The following is a 15,571-nucleotide window of genomic DNA, read 5'->3' on the forward strand; positions in this document are numbered from 1 at the left end:
TTTATGTAATTGTAAAGCCAGTTTGGCTAGTTTTATGGGTGTGTATACATTTAATTTTGAATTGAGCAATATCCAATTTGGCATTGAGATAGAATAATATGAGTCTTTCTGCTTGTTTGTTTTAATTACTAACAACCAGAGACAAACTATTCACAGAAGCCAAAAGAATTAAAATCAGAAATACGCTCTACTATTTGCAGACTGCCAATAAGATGGTTGAATGATATTGCTTATTCAGAAGTTGTAAATGACAAGAGGGACAAATTTAAAGCTGTGTTAAGTAAGGAAAACATACATTGATGATGTTCCCTTTTTTGAAGGATAAAGGCTGTGACAGATGTCCCAATAATAATCATTCATTCAACAATAGTTAATGTGTGCTCATGGGCCAGACCTGTTCTAGGTCTGAGGATACCACAGTGAACAGGTAAACAAAGTCCTCTCTTCTCAGAGCTTACATTCTAATGAGTAATACACACAATAAACAAATAGGCAAACAATTCAAAGTGTAATTTCAGGTAGTGCTGAGTGCCATGAAGATAGCTAGATAACTAGTCAAAGAATGGCTCTCTGAGGAGTTGACATTTGAATAGAGATTTGAATGCCACTAGGGAAGTGGCATCGCGCAGCCATGATGGAATCTGAAAGAACATTCCAAGCAGAGGGACCACTAAGAGCAAAGGTACTGGAGGCAGGAATACACCACAACTACTCAAGAAACAGCAAGAGGCCAACGAGGACGGAGCATATAAGTGAGCAAGACCAAAGGAGGTGGGAGACAGATCAAAGGTCTTGACAGGAACAAGATCATAAGGGGTTTTGTGGGGTGTGAAGAGGTGTTTTGATTTTAATTTAATTATCCTGGGAACCACTGAGGGGTTTAATGAAGGTGAATGGTGAGACCTAACTTTGTTTTTCATGACATCACTCTAGCTGCCATGTGTATATAGAGTATCAATAATAAAAACCATGAACCCAGCAAAGAGGCTATGAAAGGCGATGAGCAAGAGAAAATGGTAGCTTAGACCGGGATGCTCCACCTGAGCACTATAAAGAGGTCAGATGCAAAAATATAATGATTGAGCCACTAAGATAAGCAATAGATTAAGTTTGGGGATGATCGTTTTCCCTTAACCATGCTAATTAATGGTTATATCTACCATACTTAAAAAATACTCAAAATTACTCAAAACATTTGTTAAATGAACTAACTACTCTGAGAACCAGAAAACATAAATTCAAGCCCCACTCACTTACCTTATGCCTAACAGTACTTTGCTTCAGTCCTACTTTGTGATGCCTGGTGGTGATCAGGAAGACAGTAATGAGGGTTGAAATTACTCTGCCATAGTTTTCAATCTGGAGTTAGAGACAGGCTCTAACAGCCCATGTTGAGTTTATGGAGGCGTAAGTGAAATAAAAGATGTTCATCCTACAGGGTCCCAATTTTTACTTAGATTTTTATTGAATAAGTTCCCGATTGCTTACTGAGTAGAATTTAGATTCCTTGGTTTGGTATTTTAAATTATCCATGATTTATCTCCCATCTTACTTTCAAATATTTCCCTTCAAATGCCTTATATTCCAGTCAAACTGAATTGTTCATGATTAAGCCCTGGATTTCTTTTCTGCTTCCATAGCTTTCCCCTGCCCAATCATATTCTATTCATCCTTCACAAAATCCCACTCAATCTTCCTAAACATTTCCTCAACAACCTCCCCTCACTTCAAACTTCTCCATTAAAGCTGAACTCCTAAAGCTGAACTTCAAACTTCTCCATTAAAGCTGCCACCCTAAAAAGAATAGGGAAAATCTACCCACTTGCCAGTTATCTTGTTGTGTGTGTACTTTAAGAGCAAAGAAGAGCCTGTTGACATGTGTCAAGAAAAGCCTGGACATGAGGTGTTTTTTTTTATTATTATTATCTCCATCACAGTACAAAGGGTTTGGATCAATGCTTCATTAAACCCCACTTCTTCATGCAAAAGTTAGGATAAAACAATCTATAGGAACAACCATAAACTAATTTTATAGCCTTTCTAAAGTAATGGATCATAGCATAAGTCTAGACATGTAGGTTTACACCTGGCCACATCTTTCCAAACAGATACCTTTGTGATCTCCGTAAGTTACTTGACCTCAATTTTCTCATCTGTGAAAAGCAGGGTAATCGTTATACCTACTTCATAGGGTTGTTTTGTGGATTAGGTTAGTTAATCTGGATAGTTAACATGGGTAACAGTGTCTAGCACATGCATTTAATGCCATCATCTACATCAGCTCTTTTCTGGAAGGAGAGGAAGCCATGTAACTGGCTAGTCATAGCTGTTGATACAGAAGAACAGTCACCTATTTGGTAGTCAGATATTGTTCAGCCTGAATGGTGGCTGGAAACTACCTAAACTGTCTTGCATCTGCACCCCATCTTACACCTTAGCCAGTGATAGATTTAGACACATCACACAAATCTGTGAACCAAGCTGCATTTCAATAAGCCCAGAGTACACCTCCACCTAGGGTTACTGCTATATAAGTAAGCACTGCTCATGGGCATCTCCAGTAACTAATCACACACACACACTCACACACATATACACACACACACTCACACACACAATCAAAGCAGGGCAGGGAAGATCAAAGGGAAAAGCTAATGTTCTGTGTCTTCTATGATGAATGGATCCAATCAGCCGATGGCACTCTTGGCAGAAGGTCTATGACCAGAAGACTCTCACTGCCCCCCTCTCTTTCCTTGGTGTTTTATTGCCATCATCTCCACCATCCCACCATCTTCTCCCCTCCACCATCCCTTTTTTATATTCTTGAATCCTATAGAATACGCCACCTTCCAAAAGATATGTTTAAGATACAAGATAAGAGGTGCACGCCCATGTATGAGTCATTCAAGCTATCTTGCAATTAAAGAATCCTATTAATGGAGACAGCCCACTCTCACTAAGGGAACATATAATATATTGCATGATTTAATTCTCTTGCTTTTCCACTTAACTTCCTCTCATAACTCAGGCTCTGAGAGTTCTTCATTCTATAGAACAATTCATAATGCCTATACTTCAAATCCTTCCTGTTTTGATGATGATGATGATGATGATGATGATGACGACGACGACGATGATGACAATGACGACAATGATGATGATATTGAATACCCACTAGGAGCCTGAGACTGTGCTCAGGAACTGAGAAATGTAACTCCTCACAATAAACCAATTAATATTATTATTATCCTCATTAAGCTCATGAGGAAACTCAGGCTTAGAGAGGTAAAGTAACTTGGAGAAGTAGTTAGGAAGCAACAGAGCCATAACTTAAACCTGAAACAATTAGGCTCCATAGTCCATAACATTAACCACTTTGATCTACTTTCTCTCCTTTGGATGACCCATTTTTACTCACATCTTGATCCCAGCCTGACCACTGACACTTTAATGTTTCATTTCCTCGGGGGCACATTTGGCACACCCAGTAAATTCTCTTGAATTTAAACAGACAAAGAAGCCCACCTCCTGGCTTCTTCATCAGAGAAGATGAACCAGACAATGAAGCAGAATTAGAAGTTGCTATAGAATATTACTTATAGTTGTCATATGTAGCTACTCCTCGGCTACATTATATTGAAGCTTGCCTAACACAATGCCTCTTTGCCCGCATCTGCTCTAGAGTAAAAAAGAAGAAAAAAAAACACAACTATATAACTCTTTCCAGACAAGAGTGAATGTATGACAGAGTTCTAACCAAAAAGAAGTAGAAAGTCTAGAGGTCAGGGGTGAACAAGTTTCTAAAAAGCACTTATTCACCTCCCCAAAAATAAAGAATAAAATCACCAATACTGACCCATGTTCCCGTCTAGAATATAAACGTGATGTCAGGAAACAATGCAACAATCTTGAGACAGTGAATCTGCATCCCAATACACTCATGATTGGTGAAGCAGAAAGTCAGAGTCTTGGACTTTGAAGATATCGCTGAACCTCTGTTCACCCACTTGTATGTGAGGTAATTAAACATCTTTATTGCTTAAGCCAGTTAGTCAGCATGCTTGCAGCACAAAGCGTTCCTTACTGGCACAATAGTAGTGATAAATGGTTTGCATTACATATTATGGACTCAATTATTCTAAGAAATCCTTTGTTAGCTTCTAAATATACCAAGTTAACCCCTCTAGAAATGGTCATATGGCTTCTGGGCTAGGAGGAACCTAACATCCTTACTGTAAAGACTCCAGTGCCAGGGGCTGGCAAATCCTGGGAATGAGCCCACACAGAAGGCAATCTATTGAGTTGTATGTGATAACACTGAATGAAGCAAAATGTAAGTCCAAACAAAACTGATCACTTCTATGAATTCAAGCCAGACAATATCATCATCACAGGAGGGGAAAACTATAACAGTATCCAGGATTCAGCCGGAATCCTGGGTTCTGATCCCAATTTGTTGCCATAAGCATTATCATTAAAGCTCTCTGGGCTTCAGTATCCCCGTTTTTGAAATGAGAAAAGGAATCAGATAACTTCTTGAAGCAAAGGCAGATCTAAAACACTTTAATTCTTTGGATCTATATATTTTCCCATGTAAAGTGAGAACATATGACTTAGCAGTCAGGAAACTTTCCTTTTGCTCACAAAGAACATGGAAATATAACCTTACAGCCATGCTTTGTAGATACATTGAGTGCAAAGGTAAATATTTCTTAGCAAATTGTGTGATCAAAATTATAGCAGAAGGATCTGCTGACAATATATATCACTATACAAAGTTCAACCAAATCATAAGGCAGGATCAGGGTTTACCTCACTTAATGTTCTTGGTGACATAGGGCAACCAAGGACTTAAGTCTCTCCATATCTAGGGACTCGCAGAGAGGATCTGTCTGCATGAGACGTTATATAACTAAAATCAGATCTGCCCAAAGGCCAACTCATAAAGTGAGTGACGTTTTCCTCTGCTACTCCTGCCAGGTTACCCATCCACTCCTATTCTAGATCTACCCACCTACCCCTTCTACTCCCAAAATTCACTTCATCTCATTTTTTTCTCTTATGTCACTGCTCTGTGATTTTCCATGTAATATAATTAGATTATCAAATAAGCTAGTTCCTGTGTTATTACATCAAAAGGGAATTCTAGCCTCACAGAATAGTATATCAAGAAAAAAAACTGGGTGAAAAATCCAAAAAGATAAAAAATTCTGAAATACAGTTATTCAATCCTTTCATATTCTTTCTTCATATATCATGACACGATTCAGCTTAATAAGTAGTTGTTGAAAACTTTCTATGTTGAAAGAGGTATGCTGGACACTATAAGGAGCTTGCAGATTAATAAAATGTTGTTTGCTCTCAAGAAACTCATAATTTATCATGATAGGTACATAAAAACTTCTAATACATGGCAGTCTACGAAGCAATATGAAAATGAAAGAAGAAATTAATTTCAAATAAAAAGGCTTCAATGACAAATTTAAATCTAGATGTAGACAATAGCTCATGTTTATGTTCTATTCTGAAGTATAGTTCCTAGTTTTATTTATTTTTGTTTTGTTTTGTTTTCTAGTTTCTGAAATGCCAAACAGTCCAGAGCATAACTCAGATAAAAAAGCACAATACTTCCCTGGCTGGCATGACTCAGTGGTTGAGCATTGACCTATGAACCAAGAGGTCACAGTTTCATTCCCAGTCAGGGCACATGCCCGGTTTGTAGGCTCAATCCCCAGTGGGGCATATATAAGAGGCAGCCAATCAATAATTCTCCCTCATCATTGATGTTTCTATCTCTCTCCCGCTTCCTTCCTCTCTGAAATCAATAAAAATATATTTAAAAAATAAAAAATAAAAATAAATAAAACTAACTCCTAAGGAAATGGATTTGCCCTGCCCTCCTTATGGCTGCTTTCTTGCCTTCCTAAGGAAATAAGGAGAATGTGGAACCCAAAGTCAGGAATACCAATGGTACATACAGAGCCAGAATGTGCATCTACCAATCTCTATAGTATCCTTTCTGCCACTGCCTAACCCTACCAGTGAGAGAAACTTCCCAGGAACTGGGGTTCCAAAACTCTTGACTGCAAGAGCAATTCCTTCCATTCAGATTCCTTTCTCCCTCAACTCCCACCTCTGACCCTCCTCCAAGCCCCTCCTAGCCAGTATGCTGTCCTTTGCTCCTGACATGATTCCTCCCAATGCCTCGGAGTCTGTTTTGATCAAAGAGAACATCGTGTTATAAATGGTGCTGACGCTCAGGCAGTGAGCAGCCAAGGAACTATAAAGATCTGTTTAGAATCATAGCCACTTAGCAGGCACACGGCCACTGGGACTTTATGACCATTAATTAGTTTATCCTCTCTGAATCCCTCCAAGGCATCCCTTATTATCTCCATTTGACAAATAGAGCAAGACTAAAACACAGAGAAATTGACTAATTGACTGGGTTGCAACAAGGGAAGACTGCAACAGACTGTACTGTAATGAAACTTGAAGATTCTGAATGCATGCCTGACTTTCTGCAGCGTATTAATGCCCAAGCTTTTTTTTAATCCAGAAGGAGATTCTTGGAGATTCTCTAACTTACTCACCTCCATTTTCCAAACCAAAATATTAGGGCCTACTGAGATCAAGAACTTGCTCAAGGTCATGTTGTAGGAAGTAATGCTCCAACCCAGGTGTCCTGGCCCCGAATGCAGTATTCCATCTTCCTAGTGGCAACCCAAATGCAGAGGCATGAAGTCACCTTGCTGATGGTGGCGCTATTTCAGAGTCCCAGGAGAGATACAAGAAGAGGTGTACTCTTTCTCCATAGTGCAAAGGCCCCTGGCTGAAAGCAGTGACTAAAATCCAGCCTACACTCTCTCAACCAGGCTGTGCATTTTGAGATGGGAGTGCATCCGCCCCAAAAAGGGTACCATTTGCCCCCAGGGCTGCTGCTGCCCAAAGAGGTCACCTTATAACATGCACTGAGACACCACATAGATCAACAGCAGCTCCGAATCCAAGACTCCTGACTCCTTTTCTCATGCTAACTAGTAAAGCAAGGTTGTCTTTGGAAAAATGCAAAAAGAAAACCCAAAAATGATATGTGGTTTCTAACGTCTGTGGCGTTATTGTACACCAAGCATGTCAAACAATGAATATGTTTGTGGCCCAGCCAATATAACGGTATGTAAGAAATGTTTTAATAAAAATTTTATAACTTAATTCTCACAATATCATGTTATATGTAATTATTAATAACAAATTACAAATGTTCGCTAATGACTGATTACTGTAATCATGTTGCATTCATTTCCCTTACGCACCTTTCACACAGGCGCACCATTTCTCTCCACTAATACTAACAACAAATATTGTAGCCACATCATTAGTCTTGGATCAACTTGTTCAGTGTTTGCAATAGGAAATATTTCACTTTTGGAGAACAAGAAAAATAGGTTTATTTGCGTTATGTTTATTAATTTGTGCAGTTATTCAGTGTCTGATAAGTTTTTTTTGGGGGGGGGGTTGCTGGGGTTTTTTCATAAATCTTTATTGTTCATATTATTACAAATGTTCCTCTTCCCCCCCCCCCTCCATTGCTCCCCTCCACCAGGTTCCCACTCCACCCTCTGCCCTTTCCCCACCCCCCATTGTCTCATCCATAGGTGCACAGTTTATGTTCAGTCTCTTCCCACACCCCCCTCTCCCCTTTTCCCCGAGAATCATCAGTTCACTCTCCTTCCATACCTCTGATTCTATTATATTCAACAGTTAATATTGTTCATCAGATTTTTTATTTTTATTTTTTTGGGTTTTAGATTCACTTGTTGATAGTTAAAAGTTTTGGTCTTGGAGCAGGATGCAAGAAAATAAAAGGCTGGCATTTAGATGGAGCAAAAAAAAAATAAAAAATAAAAACATGCTGAGAGAAGTCGCAGAGATGAGACTGAGGCACCTGTTTACCTGTGCAGCCATCTTGGATCCTCCTCCAGTGTCTGATAAGTTAATGTTCAAGAAAAATATTAAGTTTTATTAAAATATTCTATTACTTTATGTTAACTATTACTCATTTATTTCAGCCCTTTGTAGTCAGCATTTCTGTATTGCAATAAACCTACATTTCTATGAAAATGGAAGCTTTTGGTTTTTTTGCTGCCTGCATAAATTTAAACCTTGTTTATTTGGCCTGTGTTAGCCTTTAAGTTTAACATGATTGTTGTACACCAATGCAACCAGATTGCCTGGCTTCAAAAGTGCCAGGACACTTCCTTCTGCTCATAATATAACATATTCTAAATGCAGCACACTTAATTCAGCTCCATGTTTATTAAATATGTTTTGAACTTTTTAAAACACTTTTTGGGAAATGTGTACAGTTGTTTCAGGTTTTGCACAAAGGAGGATGCCTGCATAAGTCTTGTCATATTTAAGGGGATGCCACCTCCTTCATTACCCTGCTCTGGCTATAATCCATCTTCATCCAGCTAAGACTGGAGGTGGAAACCGGACAGAAACCTCTCCCCATTCGCTATGGAGGTAAAACTACCAGAAGAGAGATTTTTTTCCATCTTGGCTAGAGGCCTAGCTACTGTTCTAAATCAAGTCCATGCTGCAGCCACCTAACAGTCTCTAATACAGTGGTTATAGTAGACCATCCTCTTTCCAATGCAGCCGCTGCCAGGCTGGCAGCAACACTATGGTAAATACACATGGAGAGTGAGAATTAAGGGAGAGTCTAAATGAATCTGATTTTTCTAACTTGGCCAATTGGATGCATGGCAATATCAATAACCAAAATGGGGAAGAAAGGGGTTTTGAAGTAAAAATAAAGAAATTCTGCTTTGGAAATATTGATAGCCAGCTAGAAACAAAAGTCTGAAGCTCAGAGACATGCAGGGTAGAGCCACAGGTGCAAAAACCATCATGGTCCTTCAGGATAGGGGACAAGAGGCTTCCTTCTATCTTTGCATCTATGGACCACAGAGCCAGAAGGAGGGGAGGGAACAGGAAGACCACTTTCAACCATTTCAGTGATCTATTATTGCATCAAAAACCATCCCAGCCGGGACCGGTTTGGCTCAATGGATAGAGCGTCGGCTTGGGGACTGAAGGGTCCCGGGTTCGGTTCCGGTCAGGGGCATGTACCTTGGTTGCAGGCAGATCCCCAGTGGGGGGTGTGCAAGAGGCAGCTGATTGATGACTCTCTCTCATTGATGTTTCTAACTCTCTATCTCTCTCCCTTCCTCTCTGTACAAAAGCAATAAAATATATATTAAAAAAAAAAAAAAAAAACATCCCAAATTTAGTGGCTTATAATAACCATTTATTAGTTCTCACCATCTAAGAGCAGCCTAGGTGACTTTTCTGCTTCAGATGGGATGACCAGGACATTAGAATGGCTGGAGCATCCCATATAGCCTCGTGGCACCTGTCTGTCAAGGGATAGTGGATGCCATCAGGGAGCACAGCTGGGGCTGTCGGCCAGGTGACCTCGTTTCTCCTCCATGGACCTTTCTCTGTGGCTGCTTGGGCTTCTCCACTGCTGGCAGCTGGGTTCCAAGAAAGAGGCTTCCATGGGGAATCTCAGAGGGAAGATGGGGGGAGGGAGGAAGGGAGGGATGTAATCAACCAAAGACCTTGTATGTATATATGCATAACCCATGGACAATAAGGTGGTGAAAGCCTGGGGCGTGGGGAGACGGGGATGGGCTGGAGGGGGTTAATGGGGGATAAAAGGGGACATATGTAATTACTTTCAATAATAAGGATTTTTTTTTTTTTAAAGAAAGAAAGAGACTTCCAAGAGAATAAACCCAAATGTGCAAATGCTTATCGAGCTTCCATTTGCATTATGTGTGCTAATGTTAAATTGGCCAAAGCTGGCTAAATAGCGAAGTTTAAATCAGAGTGGATGTATAGTTCATTGGGGCAAAGCAGCAATCTACCACACCTTCTGAAGGAATTAAGGACTCTCGACTTCCAACTAAAATCACGAGGAGACTATTTAAAGGAGCATTCAAAATCTGATCCAATCTCATCACTCACGTTTTCACTTGAGCTTTCAGCTCTGGATAGACTTGACTTTTTAGGATCCTAGATTCTGCGATTGGAAGGAATCCTAAAGTTCACCCATTGTGCAAGCACGTACGCAGGTGCCTCAGTCTCATCTCTGTGACTTCTCTCAGCATGTTTTTATTTTATTTATTTATTCATTTATTTATTTATTTATTTATTTATTTATTTATTTATTTATTTTTATTTGCTCCATCTAAATGCCAGCCTTTTATTTTCTTGCATCCTGCTCCAAGACCAAAACTTTTAACTAGAATGTTCTTGAAAGAAACTTTATGTTCTCGGATCATCTGATTTCCTGAAGAAGTCATTTTTCTCTTCAGGAATAAATAAAGGGAATTAGGAGTAACATAAAGGCAGGATGTGATGCAGCTCTGGGTCTGTAAACAGACCAGACCTAGGATTGTATCCTGGCTCGGCCACTTGCTGGCCTGTGACGCTGTACTTGTCATTCCTCTGGGCCTCAATTTCCTTATGTGTAAAACGAGAATTATAATGGAAGCTATTGACAATGATTATTGGAAGGACCAAATACTATAATAAATGTAAAATTGTTGACATGAAGCCTAACACAAGGTGACACTCCATAGATATTAGCTCTTAATACCCAAAGGACATCATTCGCGGGAAGTCAATAATATGCGAACAAAGAGGTTACAACAGGGCTCTCTCATTGAGAGACCAAGCCCTCAATGCAAACAGACTTAAAAATAAGGATTTAATTGGTTCAATAAATGAAGCATCAAGGCACATAAACAGGCTAATGTCAGGGTTCAAAGAATTTTGTTAAAAGTCAAGTTTTATTTGCTTTTGTTGTTTCTGTTTTTTTGTTCCATTCTGCTTTCCTCTTGAGTGTAGTTCTGAGACACCCCACGGTGGCAAGAGGGTCTAAGCAGTATCACTTTCCTGACGTCTCCTGTGTAACTCCTCTGAGGAAAGAGTGTGAGTCTCTCAGAAGTCTCAGCCAGGGAATCATTGCACCTCGTTGGCTCTTTTGAATCACAAGCCTGTCGCTGAGCCAATCACTGCAGGCAGAGGAATCCTGTGGTTAGACCTAGGCCATGAGCCCAGCTCCTGAGCCTTCTTCTGAGTGCCTGGGCTAAGAGTACAAGAATGTGGCGCCAGAGAGCATAGGACGACTACAAGTAGAAGAGTAATTCTGGTCAGGCAGGAGAGTAACACGCTCCTGCAACACTGCAAATTGCAACGTTATTTCTAATGATAAAGATGTAGAAATTACCCAACAGAAGAGTTAGTTGAATTATAGAAGAAAACTGAAAAAGTGGAGAGAATTAGGTAGAAAGCCTTCAGAGTGGATTGTCATGGAAACCAAAGGAAGAGTTTCCAGGAGAAACTCTTTTATCCATTCCTTACCAATAGATGAGTGGATAAAACGGCTGTGGTACATTGACACAATGGAATATAATGCAACTGTAAGAAAGAAGGATCTCTTATCCTTTGTGACAGCATGGATGGACTGAGAGATTATTAAGCTAAGTGAAACAAGCTAGTCAGAGAAAGACAAATACCATATGATCTCAATTATCTTTGGGATCTAAATAAGCTGACAAAATAGAACTAGAGGCATGGATACGTAGAACAGACTGACAAATGTCAGAAGGAAGTGGGGTAGAGAGTACTAGATGAAAGAAGGTGAAGAGATTAGCCAAAGAACATATATGCATAACCCAAGGACAGAGAACAGTGAGGTAAAAGCCAGGTGGAGAAAGGGGAGCAGGGACTGTGTGGAGGTGAGCAAAGGGGGGGACATCTGTGATAGTGTCAACAATAAAAATCAATTTTTAAATCTATCCACTGAGCCAAACTGACTGGTTTGGCTCAGTGAATAGAGCATTGGCCTGCAAACTGAAGGGTCCCAGGTCACGTATGTGTGTGTATGTATGTGTGTGTGTGTGTGTGTGTGTATAAAAGAGTTTCCAGTGGATGCTTATCAACAGTGGCAATGCTGCCAAGAGACCAAATAATACAAGATGTGAATCTGGATTTAGCAATGTTCATCACCTGAAGTTAGTTTTCCAGAATCAAGTTATGGAATGCCTACAACATGCAGGGCCTTTTTTTTTTTTTTTTTTTTTTTGAAGGATGTAGAAATTTCCAGGTCCAAGCTACTGCTCCCCAGGGCTGATCATCTAGTTTACAAGCAAAAATGCAAAGGCACAGGAAATAGCCGCTCTCTCCTCTGTGGCCAAAATGAAATAAAATAACCTGTAAACACTACAGTGCATAATGAGCCAAATGAATGATATAGTAGATCAAGTTCTCTAGAATGAATACTATGGACTGAGAAAGTTGTGTTTTTTCTGGAATCTACATTTAAAAATTAACACCTGGAGATAAAACAATCAAGGTGTAGCATTATTTAGAAATCATTTTAATATAAAAAATAACTATAGAAATTGTGTTATATTTGGATTAGTCGAGATAACTGTGATAGCATTCATCAAATATGTGAGGGTCTTTGATATAAAAGGAAGATGTTTCTTTTGTATTGTTTCTGAGGACAGATCAAAGACAAGTAAGGTACAGGGAGGCAGAAGTCAGAGACACGAGACAGAGAGATTTTTAAAAAGAAAGGAATACAATAGCTGTCCAAAAATGCAGTGAGCTGCCATGTGTGTTCCCAAGCTTGGATATGTTCAAACAAAGATCAAAGGGTTTTGAGGATAGAAAATTGGATTCAAAATCCTACAAGATGCTTTCAAATTCTAAGGTTCTGTCACTCCATTTCAAAGATGGTTGGTTACTTCTTTCCAAGGTGATCAGAAAAGTCTTTCTGGAAGAATTGAGGTGCTCAGTCTAGCCTTGGGAGATGGTTGGGATTTTGATGGGTAAGCAAGAGATAGGAAGGGCATTCCGTGTAGAAGGACTTGCTGGAGATGAGTTCACACGAGGCTGGGAAGTCATTAGAACCAAAATGACAAAAGCTTTCAATGCCCTGGTGAGATATTTAACAAAATCTGTTTTTGCTGCCCTTTGCAGACGCCACAGTCCAGAGCTGCCCATGACCAGCCATGGTGAACCCCGCCATGTTCTTCGACATTGCTTTCTATGGCAGTGAACCCTTGGGCCAAGTCTCCTTTGAACTGTTTGCAAACGAAGTTCCAAAGACAGCAGGAAACTTCCGTGCTCTGAGCACTGGGGAAAAGGATTTGGTTATAAAGGTTCCTGCTCTCACAGAATTATTCCAGGATTTACGTGCCAGGGTGGTGACTTCACACACTATAATGGCACAGGGGGCAAGTCCATCTGTGGGGAGAAATTTGAGGATAAGAAATTCATCCTGAAACATCCAGGTCCTGGCATCTTATCCATGGCAAATGCCTGACCTAGCACAAACGGTCCCCAGTTTCTCACCTGCGCTGTCAAGACTGAGTGGTTGGAAGGCAAGCATGTGGTATTTGGGCAGGTGAAAGAAGGCATAGATATTGTGACAGACATGGAGCGCTTTGGGTCCAGGAACGGAAGACCAGCAAGAAGATCACCGTTGCTGACTGTGGACAACTCTAACAAATTTGACTTGTGTTGTATCGTAACCACCAGACCATTCCTTCTGTAGCTCAGGAGAGCACCCCTTCACCCCCATCTGCTTGGGATATTCTATAATCTTTGTGCTCTCGCACCGTTCATTGGGTTCCATAATTTCCTTACCCTTCCCAGTCCAGCTGGATTGTAGAGTTAAGTTTAGGATTATTAAATAAAAACTAAACAGTTGTTTGTAAAAAAAAAAAAAAAAAAAAAAATCTTTTTACAGACAAGGAGCTATGGAAGAAGTTTGTGCAAGGAAATACAATTCAATCCAGCAGAGCTTCAAGGAAGATTGCTCAAGCATTTGCTTAGGACAAATTAGAAAGAATGGAACTGGGGGTGGAAGCAGGGGATTTTTGGAAATAAGAAAATAAGAACCCAAATTCAGGCAATCATAATAAATAAAAGCTTAGAATCAGAGAAGCTTTGGGAGAAGAAGTATCCATAGGACTTGGTGATTGGTTACATTGGGAAAGAGGCAAAAGAAAAAAAAAATCAAATGAAAAGGCTTGCGTCTATCTGAGAAGAATGGTGTGAGAAGCAGTGCCTTTAAAACAACGGGGTCAGGGAGTGTAATGTGAGAGGCAAGTCACGGTCCCAACATGGGAAGCCAGAGTAAGGAGAACTCTGGCCAAGACGACATCTCCAAGCCGGGTAGTGTCTCACTCCCATCCAGTGGAATATTACCAGCTACTATCTCAGAGGAAACTGGGTTCCTTGATTTTCCAAATGAGCCAGGCGGTTGTGCTGGCAGCCAACACACATGACAGGCACTTAGCCAAGCATAAAGCAACAGGTTTAAAACATGTTAGTGTGCAGATAAGCCATCTCCTGACTTAGCAACCAGCTAAGGGGAATGCACACGAAAAAACAAATGAAAAAGAAACCTCCCAAACTCCAGAGCCATCTCCTCCTGAGACTGTTGTCTTATATAATAACGGGGAAATCTATTGTTACCCTCCCCCTCGCCCGGACACAGCGCTGAGAGGGATACTTTAAAGCGAAGGCATTTTGTGAGGGAGTTGGTACTTGAGATAATATCGGGGTAAAAAACTCTTCAACATAACTTGGGCTCAGTCTACGTAGGAAAAAAGTAAATAGAGTTGCAGAGCTGGTGAATTTGAACAATGCAGAGAACCAGACTGGATGGTTTGGGCTCCTAACGCTGCCTTTTCCCCAACAATGGCTGGTTTTATTTTGTTCCGTTTTGTTTTGCTTGGATTATCTGGACAATTACCTCAACTCTCCATTTCACTCTGGTTCTATAGACATAGTCCTCTAAGCGTTCTATTTTTATCATGTTCCAATAAGAACTGAACACAATAGAGCTCATTGAAATGAGCCTCGCTGAAAGGATTAAGCCAGTTAAAGGGATGTTTCCTGCACATCCTATATTTTCCGTGATGCAGACAAATGAGCAGCTCTCTGCCCTCTGCATTACCAACAAACACTTACCTCCTTGGAATACAGAGTAAAGCAGAGTGAAACATTCAGGCAAATAGTCGTGTGAATAAGGGCAAAGGGGAGCACAGCCGTCTGGGAAGTACACCTAATTGACCAAGACATGCAGCCCCCAGTTTGCAGCTCTAGAAGTTCCCTGGAAGGCTGACCAGGGTTTCCCATGCACCATGGCCTTGCACCTGAGCAAAGCTGAAATTCAGTGGCCCCCCCTTCAGGTCTGGGGTCAACTCAAAGACTGCAGCTTGGGCTGAGAGGGACTCACTGAACCGTAAGCTCTGGATGCCCACAGGGTCCAGGGGCTGGGAATGGCTGGAAGCTCTGAAGGTAGTTCTCTTTCTCAGCCCTCCTTTGGTCTGGTGACTTTGGGCTTTGGTTTTCCTCTTCGTCTAAAAACCACTCCTTCTTTTAAGTGAGCTCGAGACAAACAGCATAGGTGCTGTAGGAAATATTACTTTGCAGGAGGGCAGCATTTGTTTTATTTGCAGGAAGAGAGATGGTGGTG

General features: G+C 40.6%; 1 pseudogene across 1 annotated transcript; it reads left to right on the top strand.

Annotated features, from left to right (window-relative positions):
- Positions 1-13,094: 13,094 nt before the first annotated feature.
- Positions 13,095-13,590, top strand: LOC311620299 (peptidyl-prolyl cis-trans isomerase A-like; annotated as a pseudogene). The gene has a single exon. The product of its transcript is annotated as a peptidyl-prolyl cis-trans isomerase A-like (transcript).
- The last annotated feature ends 1,981 nt before the right edge of the window (positions 13,591-15,571 follow it).

This window comes from Pipistrellus hanaki (assembly GCF_964339955.1).
Source record: "Pipistrellus hanaki genome assembly, chromosome: 3".
NCBI lineage: Eukaryota > Metazoa > Chordata > Mammalia > Chiroptera > Vespertilionidae > Pipistrellus > Pipistrellus hanaki.